The 12,065-nt window shown below is 48.0% G+C and overlaps 1 protein-coding gene and 1 pseudogene across 2 annotated transcripts in view; one reads left to right on the top strand and one right to left on the bottom strand.

Moving 5' to 3' along the window:
- TMIE (transmembrane inner ear) overlaps positions 1-12,065 on the bottom strand; it is a 163,156-nt gene that overhangs the window by 54,272 nt on the left and 96,819 nt on the right. The gene's annotated exons all lie outside the window — the stretch shown is intronic.
- LOC138642243 (serine/arginine-rich splicing factor 9 pseudogene) lies at positions 4,494-11,923 on the top strand (annotated as a pseudogene).

Raw genomic sequence — 12,065 nt, 5'->3', positions numbered from 1 at the left:
CGAGCGGCTCGCGCCGAGCTCCTGTCCGTGATCGACAGGGGAATTGGCCCAACGAGCGGTTACGACCTTTGCCCTCCCCCGCTTCTTCCGCCACGGAGGATCCCGTGTACTACCTACGCGGGACTCCGACCCCACCCCTCAATGTTAAGGCCTGTTCAACCCCATCCTGTAAACCAGACAGAAAAATATCGAGGCCAATGTCCGTTAGGTGAACTCCGTCCGGTCTTAATTGTGGCGTGTTATCCCCTTGTAGCTGGTGGTGACGAATCACGATACCGCCTCTTCCTCTCACATATTTTCCAATCCGAGCGTTGAATTTGCTCCTTGTCCGCTCTATGGCTTTTTTATCTCTTGCTCCGTGCCAGACGGCCCGTGGTGCTATATCCGACCACACCAGTATCATGTTCCTGAATAGACAGCTGAACCTTTCCATATCAGTTGTCACCCATTTGTACAATTCGGCCACCTTTTGTTTGCCAAGGTCATTGCCACACGCGTGTACCACCATTATCACCGGGTGTTCCGCCATCCCTGCTATTCCAACCATCTCTTTGAACACCTGTTTCCACTGGAGGCCTCTGACACCCCTCCATTTAACTTTTATGCCCGGGAGGTAAAGATTTATCCCTCCTGGCCGCCGTTCGGCCCTCTTTTCGGCCCAGTAAACGTAGGAATCTCCTACCACCCAAACTTCCACCCCTGTAAGAGACAACACATGTTAATTAAGCAAGTCGGGTCTAATGTATCTGGCGAAGCATGCGGACTTCCAACGACCCCTTCTCTGCACCTCAGCCTCTGACACTCCTGCCCTAGCCGCTTCTGTGGCAGCCCCTATGCGGAACGAATGTGTTCCGTACTCCTTTGGGTTTGCGCCGTTTTTTTCCAAGCATAGCTTGAATATCGCCTGGAATTGGTACTTGGTCAGGGGGGACCCGTCTGTATGAGTGAAGAAAAATCTACCAGCGTGTCTTATCTCAGCGAATCTTCTAACCATTTTTAGCGGGCAAGCTGGGCCATCAGTGGAGTTAACCAGGACCCATGTTCCCCTACCGGTGGGATCGCATTTGGATTTTCTAACCCTGATGCGCAGGGCGTCGCTGCATATTACTATGTCCTCATTAATTAGGCCGCCTTCCAACGCGTTTTTTGACCGCGGTAGCAATTCACTGATACGCAGTGCTCCGAAAAAGACGGTCGCAAAAGCTGCCGATAAGAGGGCTGCCTCGTATTGCGATGAGCAGACTGACGGGGATAACGCAATCAGGTCCTGCAATAGTCTCAGTGAAATGGGGCGGCGACATTCTTGGCTTGGCTGAAGCCTTTTCCAACCTTTTATGGCTTGTCTTATGCAAAAGGACTTAGTTACGTCTACCCATCCCAATAATTGAAAGAAAAATGCTAGCCCCGATAATTTCCGTTGTGCCGAGGTGCCCGACGCCCCATCTCCTCTCATCCGCATTAGAAAATCAGTCGTCACCGCGCTTCATGCTTGATCGCATTTATCGACTGGCCTACCCCGAATTAGTGAGCACCACTCCTCCCAAGCCTTACCATACACCTGCCAGGTAGCTGGCGAAACGGAGGCCCGGATTAAGGGCATCAATGATTGGCCACTGTATCCCACAGGGACAGTGGACACAGGATACCCAGGGGTTGCGCGTTGGGCTGCTGGATTCTGAAAGCCTGCCAATTGGAAAATAACAATGGGTTAATGATATTCTCGTCAACCTCCGCCACCACGGTGGCTCTACACCAAATATTGTTTTCTAGGCATATCAGTGCGAGCCGTCGCAAGAGAGCGAGTATGGGCAAGGATGAAGACGACATGTGATTTAGACTCCTCGCTGTTTTCACATTTTTAGTTTGGAAACGAATGTTCATGTTCCTCAACAGATCGGCCCATATCTCCAACGCTGCTACTACCGCAAACAATTCCCATAGGGCTGGGTCTTGCCCCCACTTTGTTGTCGTCCATCTTTCTGGCCAACCAGATTTGCACCATTGGTTTTTATAGATTGCTGCGAAACCCTCCTTTTTGTTCCACCGTATTGTCAGCCCTAATTCCTTGCTTGTGATCTCTTTAGCCATGACACACGTGTGACCGTTGTACGATTGCAGGAACGTCTGCCATACCAGCAGATCAGCTTTTAGCGAACGAGTGAGCCTAATTCTATGGCCGGGCTGCGAAGCGCCTTTTGTTGCCAGAGATAGTCTGCGCGAGAATGCTCTGCCGACCGGCATTATGCGGCAGGCGAAGGTCAGTAGACCCAATAACGCCTGCATTTGCTGTAGGGTTACCTTTTTAACTTCGCGGAAGCCTTTCAACATTTGCAGGGTTTTTTGTATTTTATCCTCTGGTAAGCGGAACACCATCAAGTTGGTGTCTATTTCAATGCCCAGAAAGGGCAATACATTACATGGACCCTCCGTTTTCTCCGGTGACAATGGCACGCCGAATTTGAGTGAGATAGATTTGAATTTTTCTAGTAGATCGGAGCAGAGTTTAGAATTTCTGGGGCCGACGAACAGGAAATCGTCGAGGTAGTGAATTAGGGATTTACTGCCCGTTTCGTACTGAACTACCCAATCTAGGAAGGTGCTGAATAGCTTGAAATAGTGACATGAGATGGAACATCCCATTGGGAGGCACATGTCGAAGTAATAGTGTTGGTCCACTTTGCAGCCCAGCAGGTGGAAACATTCGGGGTGCACGGGTAGTAAACGGAATGCCGATTCAATGTCCGATTTGGCGAGCAGGGCGCCGGTCCCGGCTGCCCGCACTAATTCTACCGCCCTATCAAAAGACGCGTATGAGACAGAAGCTTCTTCTGGAGTAATTGCGTCGTTAACCGAATCGCCCTTTGGGTGAGATAAATGATGGATTAGGCGGTATTTACCGGGTTCCTTTTTTGGTATGATGCCTAACGGTGATATTTTAATGTTTTTGAATGGGAGCGACGTAAAGGGGCCTGCTACCCTACCCAATTCTACCTCCTTTCCAATTTTTTGCCTAAGAATTTTGGGGAATTCGCGAGCCGATTTAAGGTTATCGGATAGGGTTGGCGTTCTTGTTAGCCTAAAGGGAATAAAGAACCCGTCGGAGAATCCCGCCTGCAGCTGCTGAGCCGCTTTCTTATTGGGGTAGAGCTTTAGCCAGGGGGCCATCGCGGTTACGCTCACTGGGGTTCTGCCTTGTAGGCCCTTTGTATGTCTGACGAGTGCACCTTGATGCTTGGTGTCCCCCCCGCAAGCGGAGCATTCGTGTCTGAACTTGCATAGCGCGTGGAAACGGCAGTTTCCCTCGTTATATAGCCAGCAGGCCCCGGGTTTTCGCACGACCACTGAGTTCTGACCTGCGGCTCCGGAGTAATTAGTGGTCGTGGCTGAAAAGGGGGGCTGCTTTTGAGACAACATCATACGCAACCACACGTCTGTCGCTTTTACCCCACAGCCTAGATCGGGCTGTAGGGCCAGACGCCTGCGGAACTCCTCGTCGTACCTTCGCCAGGCTGAACCGCCGTGCGACTTGTACGAACTATATATCATGTCCTGATATATAAACAATTCGGAGCAGCGTTCCGGATGTTTCTGGCCCATAATACAGCCCAATACTGCGAAGGCCTGGAGCCAATTATTCATGGTTAGAGCAATTTTCGATCTCCCCTTATCAAAACCCCTATCGTTCGCTTTATCCACCGTTTGTTGGTCGGCTGATAACAGCGACCATATATCTATGTAATCGTTGCTCCATATCTTCAGTCTCGTTTCCTGGTCTATATGAGCGCCTAGCGGACTGATCCCGCAGAAGAAGGCGTCTTTGTGTAGATTAGCGGATTGTGGTATTGAATTGTTCACCACATTTCCCCTTGCCTGAGATAATTGCAGGATTATCTCCTTTAACGCTGAAGTTAGCTCCATTTCCTTCACATTAACCCCGTAGCGTAACGTTTCCTCGCTACCCTTGGAACACTCACCGCTGTGTGATTCTGGACGAGTGGACACCGATCCTGGAGGAACCCCCGCCGATGTTGACGGGGGGATGTCGCAGGACGGGGAAACTCTGGCTCCCGCTACAGCGTGGGACTGGCCGATGTGCTGAGTATCGTGCGTTGGAGCCCGATTACTACCACATAGTGGCGGATTGATGGCTCCGTCTTCAGCGACTGCGCGGTGGTAGTTGTGGCTGGAAGCCGCGGGTGGAGCCCGATTACTACCACATAGTGGCGGATTGATGGCTCCGTCTTCAGCGACTGCGTGATGGTTGTTGTGGCTGGAAGCCGCAGGGGATTGTTCTCCCCGGCTGAAAGCCCTAGAGGGTGCCCGCGATTTAGAGGACTTGCCACGTTCACGATGACTCTTATCCGGACTTAGCGATACCTCGGACCCCTCGGATGTTGCTGATGAAAGCCATCCTGAGGCCCGGGATCTGCGGCGGCTCCTATGGGAGCTGCGTCTGCAACGGTGACGGGAGGGGCGTTTAGAGGAGTAGCGGGAACGGCGACGGGAGTTATCGGAGGAAGATTGGGAGGACGTACGGCGCCTACGCCTTCGTCCGCCGTTATTATGCGGTGCAATGGGGGGGATTCTATCGGTGGACAGAGGGGGATAATTGGCCGTAGATGGTCCTGTAACGCTAATCGGAAGGGGGGGCGTCAGGAGGTAACCATATTCATCCCCATTGCTGGGATTTGACGGGGCAGCGGTTACCGGATAATTTTTATTTAGGTTTTGGGCAGTGGGGGGAGGTGATAATGTGTTTGTGCTTGGTGCGTTTACTGAGGTGTCGCCATGATTCCCTCTGCGCGGCTGTTGAGCGCCTTGCTCGGTCCCATGGGACCGAACAACGCGCTCTTCAGCCGCCCTGTGACCTCTCCGGCCTGACCCCTGATACCCCCGTACAGGCATCAGGGCTGCGTCTGCCGGGGGTAGGCTGGTGGTCAGGCCAGGTGATAAATCAGCATGCTGATCGGTCGATTTCGACCGATCAGCGCACTGTGGGGAAAGTGAGGGGTTAAAACCAGCCCCCAGGTTACCCCCTGCGGGCGGCGTATATGTGCCCGCAGGGAAGGCAACCGAGGACTGGCCAGCGCTGTGTTCAGCGCTGATCTGCCGCGACCGGAAGTGGGTGGGCGGGGACCGGAAGTGGCTGGGCGGAGCCTCCCAGCACTCCGAGCGGTGTCCGAGGCCTCCGGAAGACGCCTGCAGCTGCGAGGCGGAGAGGCCCTCCCCTCCCCGACCTGGAGCCGCTCCGGGGCGCGGGGTAAGCGGGCGGATCGCCTGCCACCCGGCGCCACCACCGGCCTCTCCGGAGCGGCACGCTTCCAGGTGTCCTGCCGAGAGTGAAAGAGAAAGTTCTCGGCCGGACACCTGGATTTAACCCCTGTAGGAGTGGCCGTAGGACCCCTCCCCTCTAGTGCCCACTGGCCGGCTGGGGGTCTTCCAATTAGTGCATCACTAAAGGGGGGGGGGGGAGTGATGCTAGGGGGGAACTGGCACAGACCACCTTTACGTGCAGCTCTCTATGTGCTCCCCAGTCAGAGACGCGCACCTTATTCAGTACCGCGTCTGCCAATAGTGTTATACAGAGAAAACATTACTAGAGAGCTCACACAATAGTGTTATACAGAGAGCACATTACTAGAGAGCTCACATAATAGTGTTATACAGAGAACACATTACTAGAGAGCTCACATAATAGTGTTATACAGAGAACACATTACTAGAGAGCTCACATAATAGTGTTATACAGAGAGCACATTACTAGAGAGCTCACATAATAGTGTTATACAGAGAACACATTACTAGAGAGCTCACATAATAGTGTTATACAGAGAACACATTACTAGAGAGCTCACATAATAGTGTTATACAGAGAACACATTACTAGAGAGCTCACATAATAGTGTTATACAGAGAGCACATTACTAGAGAGCTCACATAATAGTGTTATACAGAGAGCACATTACTAGAGAGCTCACATAATAGTGTTATACAGAGAGCACATTACTAGAGAGCTCACATAATAGTGTTATACAGAGAGCACATTACTAGAGAGCTCACATAATAGTGTTATACAGAGAACGCATTACTAGAGTGCTCACATAATAGTGTTATACAGAGAGCACATTACTAGAGAGCTCACATAATAGTGTTATACAGAGAGCACATTACTAGAGTGCTCACATAATAGTGTTATACAGAGGGCACATTACTAGAGAGCTCACATAATAGTGTTATACAGAGAGCACATTACTAGAGAGCTCACATAATAGTGTTATACAGAGAGCACATTACTAGAGAGGTCACATAATATTGTTATACAGAGGGCACATTACTAGAGAGCTCACATAATAGTGTTATACAGAGAGCACATTACTAGAGAGGTCACATAATATTGTTATACAGAGGGCACATTACTAGAGAGCTCACATAATAGTGTTATACAGAGAGCACATTACTAGAGTGCTCACATAATAGTGTTATACAGAGAGCACATTACTAGAGAGCTCACATAATAGTGTTATACAGAGAGCACATTACTAGAGAGGTCACATAATATTGTTATACAGAGGGCACATTACTAGAGAGCTCACATAATAGTGTTATACAGAGAGCACATTACTAGAGAGCTCACGTAATAGTGTTATACAGAGAGCACATTACTATAGAGCTCACATAATAGTGTTATACAGAGAGCACATTACTATAGAGCTCACATAATAGTGTTATACAGAGGGCACATTACTAGAGAGCTCACATAATAGTGTTATACAGAGAGCACATTACTAGAGAGCTCACATAATAGTGTTATACAGAGGGCACATTACTAGAGAGCTCACATAATAGTGTTATACAGAGAGCACATTACTAGAGAGCTCACATAATAGTGTTATACAGAGGGCACATTACTAGAGAGCTCACATAATAGTGTTATACAGAGAGCACATTACTAGAGAGCTCACATAATAGTGTTATACAGAGGGCACATTACTAGAGTGCTCACATAATAGTGTTATACAGAGAGCACATTACTAGAGAGCTCACGTAATAGTGTTATACAGAGAGCACATTACTAGAGTGCTCACATAGTGTTATACAGAGAGCACATTACTAGAGTGCTCACATAATAGTGTTATACAGAGAGCACATTACTAGAGAGCTCACATAATAGTGTTATACAGAGAGCACATTACTAGAGTGCTCACATAGTGTTATACAGAGGGCACATTACTAGAGAGCTCACATAATAGTGTTATACAGAGAGCACATTACTAGAGAGCTCACATAATAGTGTTATACAGAGAGCACATTACTAGAGTGCTCACGTAATAGTGTTATACAGAGGGCATATTACTAGAGAGCTCACATAATAGTGTTATACAGAGAGCACATTACTAGAGTGCTCACATAATAGTCTTATACAGAGGGCATATTACTAGAGTGCTCACATAATAGTGTTATACAGAGAGCACATTACTATAGAGCTCACATAATAGTGTTATACAGAGGACACATTACTAGAGAGCTCACATAATAGTGTTATACAGAGAGCACATTACTATAGAGCTCACATAATAGTGTTATACAGAGGGCACATTACTAGAGAGCTCACATAATAGTGTTATACAGAGAGCACATTACTAGAGAGCTCACATAATAGTGTTATACAGAGAGCACATTACTAGAGTGCTCACGTAATAGTGTTATACAGAGGGCATATTACTAGAGAGCTCACATAATAGTGTTATACAGAGAGCACATTACTAGAGTGCTCACATAATAGTCTTATACAGAGGGCATATTACTAGAGAGCTCACATAATAGTGTTATACAGAGAGCACATTACTAGAGTGCTCACATAATAGTGTTATACAGAGAGCACATTACTAGAGAGCTCACATAATAGTGTTATACAGAGAGCACATTACTAGAGAGCTCACATAATAGTGTTATACAGAGAACACATTACTAGAGAGCTCACATAATAGTGTTATACAGAGAACACATTACTAGAGAGCTCACATAATAGTGTTATACAGAGAGCACATTAGTAGAGAGCTCACATAATAGTGTTATACAGAGAGCACATTACTAGAGTGCTCACATAATAGTGTTATACAGAGGGCACATTACTAGAGAGCTCACGTAATAGTGTTATACAGAGAGCACATTACTAGAGAGCTCACATAATAGTCTTATACAGAGAGCACATTACTAGAGAGATCACATAATAGTGTTATACAGAGAGCACATTACTAGAGAGGTCACATAACAGTGTTATACAGAGAGCACATTACTAGAGAGCTCACATAATAGTGTTATACAGAGAGCACATTACTAGAGTGCTCACATAATAGTGTTATACAGAGAGCACATTACTAGAGAGCTCACATAATAGTGTTATACAGAGAACACATTACTAGAGAGCTCACATAATAGTGTTATACAGAGAGCACATTAGTAGAGAGCTCACATAATAGTGTTATACAGAGAGCACATTACTAGAGTGCTCACATAATAGTGTTATACAGAGGGCACATTACTAGAGAGCTCACGTAATAGTGTTATACAGAGAACACATTACTAGAGAGCTCACATAATAGTGTTATACAGAGAACACATTACTAGAGAGCTCACATAATAGTGTTATACAGAGAGCACATTACTAGAGAGCTCACATAATAGTGTTATACAGAGAACACATTACTAGAGTGCTCACATAATAGTGTTATACAGAGGGCACATTACTAGAGAGCTCACATAATAGTGTTATACAGAGAGCACATTACTAGAGAGCTCACGTAATAGTGTTATACAAATGATGCCGCTACATGATGCCTACATGTCATACATAATGCACACAGCACCCCTATAGTACACAATTATCACCGCTCCATAGTGTCACATAATAGCGCTAGAATTATCTATAATTCCGCCATCCATACCTCAGTATTAGCACCACATACTGTAGAGAAGATTTCCTAGCTGGTCCGTTGTGGGTCTGGTTATGGTGGCTGCTCGGAGCAATCGGCCCTTCTGTTCATGCTGTGATCATGTTGTGCATAAGTCTCTTTTATATGGTATATAGTCCCTGTACGGCTGCATTACCGGATCTCTGGCCACCATGGGTCGTCAGGGTCTACACCTGTATGAGGGGCTGCACTTTAGGTAAAGTTCAATGTTAAAGTCAAATAAATAATAAGCAAAGTCAGTCTCATGCCCCTAAGGCTACGGAAACACAACCCTTCCCGGTGGCCATGATTCTTTACCCCCTACCAGGGGCGGATTAAGGCTACGTTCACATTAGCGTTCCGCTAATGTGCGTCGCTGTTGCGTCGGCGATGCAGCGGCGACGCGCCCCTATGTTTAACATGGGGGACGCGTGCGTTTTTTTTGTTGCGTTTTCCGACACGTGCGTCGTTTCCGATGCTAGCGTCGGACGCAAGAAAATGCAACAAGTTGCATTTTTCGTGCGTCCGATTTTCATCAAAAAACGACGCACGCGTCGCAAAACGCAGCGTTTTTGCGTGCGTTTGCGCACGTTTTTTGTGTGTCGTGCGTTGCGTCGCCGACGCAGCGGCGCGCAACGCTAATGTGAACGTAGCCTAAGAGTACTCAGGACCCTGGGCAGTTTAGAGAGCGGAGTCCTCTCCAGCACCCGGTGTATCCCATAACGTCACATGATCAGCTCCACCTCTATTAGCCAGCGCGTACTTGCCGCCACTTGCGCGATGACATCATGACGCAGCCAGCTGAAGCACATCACAAAAAAGGCGGAGGGAGCTCCTCTGGAGCTGCGCTCCTGTTCTGTTTTGTTTCCGACCATGTAGATTGCCCTATTATAATGTACCTATGCCCTCTACCCTGTGTGACGACACAGTATTTAATGTGTTTTTCTTTGGTAGTTCAAGAGGCATAGGCCATCTCGGCCTTGGGAGGACCAGAAGGGATATACAGACTCAAGAAGAAACAGAGACTACAGGGGCTGTGCCAGCTTCCAGGGATCGAATACCGGGCTAACGACACTTAGTCAGATTTGATAGAGGAATTGGTCAGTTGGGATGCCCAGAATGTCGTGGAGGATGATAAAAACTCCACTGAGGTGGACCCAGAGGAAGTAAACTGCTTGCCAAATCAAGGATCCAGTTGTAGTCTCAAATCAAGTACCCAGTTCAAAGCAGTCTGTATCTAGGAATTGTTGACCGCATTGGGTCCCAAAGTCTCAAGCGAGGAGAGAGCTTGTGGTATAGAATCGGTTTTGGGTGTTCCAGTAGCCCTACCACCAGGATCAGACCCTACTACAACGATGGCCCACCATCAAGGAAATCATCTTTGCAACAGACACATGCCAGTGTTTATTGAGCCCAACACAAAGGTTGATGAACATCTTAAAAGCTTTGAGACCCTGGCTGATGCACTAGGTGCTCAAAGTTGATTGAGCAAAATACCTATGGACTAGTTTGATTGGCCAGTCACAGGATTCTGTCCGGTCGCTTGGGCCTCAGGACAACCTGAACTATTGGATTATTAAGGACACCCTGTTGGCCCTAATAACCATCACCCTCAAGAGATATCACACCAAGTTCCGGACTTTGCCAAATACTACATAGGAGGTCCCCTGGAGAGACAGTCAACTCCAAAGGCACTGCAACCGCTGGCTCAATGGTCAGGCTGCCCACTCTACTGGTGCCCTCCAGGACATGATCGTGCTTGAGCAACCAATAGAGAAAATGCCCCCAAAAATACAAGTGGGTAGCCGACCGGAAGCCTGACACCCTAGGGCAAGCAGCCCGATTTTCTGTAAACTTGTGGGCTAATCGACCCCCCTGGAGATCCTATATGCCCAACGATCCCAGGAGACCCCTCACCCAATGATCCGAGCAGCCACCAGCCATTCAAGAAGGACTATCCCGCTACCCACCAGAATCCCCACCAGGACAATGGTTTACAAATAGGACCTGTGATTTGCCCAACTCACTGCGTCACCTTGGACACATGACCAAAGATTGCCTACAGGACCGGGGCCCCCGGCCTGCAGCCTGTCTGTCGGCCCAGCCGGTCAACGTCTGCCAAGAGGTGCCATCAGGGTCTGAGGGACGCTACCCCCGGAATAAACCAGCAGCGGATGAAGTGATATACCCTATCCACACTATATGGCAGATTGACTACCCTATACCAGTCAACCTCCATTGCCACAACCAGCTGGTCAAGGTCAGTGAAATCAAAACCCAGGGACCTCGGATTACTGGGTCTTCCATCACTATGATCAGCCCGGATATGGTCCCCCCAGATCATTTACCAGGCTGCCAAGTGGACATCTCCTGAGCTGGGGGTCAACGATTGGGGAATCGGCACATGTATGTGGGCGATGTATGGGAGAACAGTCTGGAGAAGTTGTTCCATCGATATGGGAGGATCTGTACCATTGATATGAAGAATCACAGGGGAGGCGGTGCAACACCTCTCGCCTTTATCAGCTTCCAGGATCCATGGGATGTGGAGGACACCGTGTTTAGTCTCAATAGACACAAGTTCAGTTCTCATCAGTTATGTGTGGAGTATCCCAGGTCAATCCGGGGACCAGGAGGAAGATCTGGAGGACCACGTAAGAGGGACAAACCTCCATCCTGGCAAACTGAATACAGAGTTCTCGTCTCCGGGCTTCCCCCATCAGGAAGTTGGCAGGATCTGAAAGATCATATGAGAAAAGCTGGAGATGTCTGCTATGCTGATGTGCACAAGGATGGAATGGGGATTGTGATATTTATTCACAAGGAAGACATGGAATATGCTTTGAGTTAACTGGATGATACAAAGTTTCAATCCCATGAAGGTAAAACGTCTTACTGTCTGTGCTGAAAGAAATGCATTTGGACTGTCCCAGACAAGTGGAGTAAGAACATCGGAAGCCTATCACGTCTGACAAATTAAGATGAGGGAGGAATGTGACGACACATTTAATCTAAATTAGGCCAGAGGAATTTTTCTTCAGTGGGTCAAGAGACATAGGCCATTGTTCATATGAGCCTTAACATTGACTCTTGAATTGATTATTGTGTTGCTAT

The sequence above is a fragment of the Ranitomeya imitator genome, chromosome 6 (genome assembly GCF_032444005.1).
Source record: "Ranitomeya imitator isolate aRanImi1 chromosome 6, aRanImi1.pri, whole genome shotgun sequence".
NCBI lineage: Eukaryota > Metazoa > Chordata > Amphibia > Anura > Dendrobatidae > Ranitomeya > Ranitomeya imitator.
The sequence above is the reverse complement of the archived record's forward strand: the minus strand, read 5'-3'. Positions and strand labels throughout refer to the sequence as shown.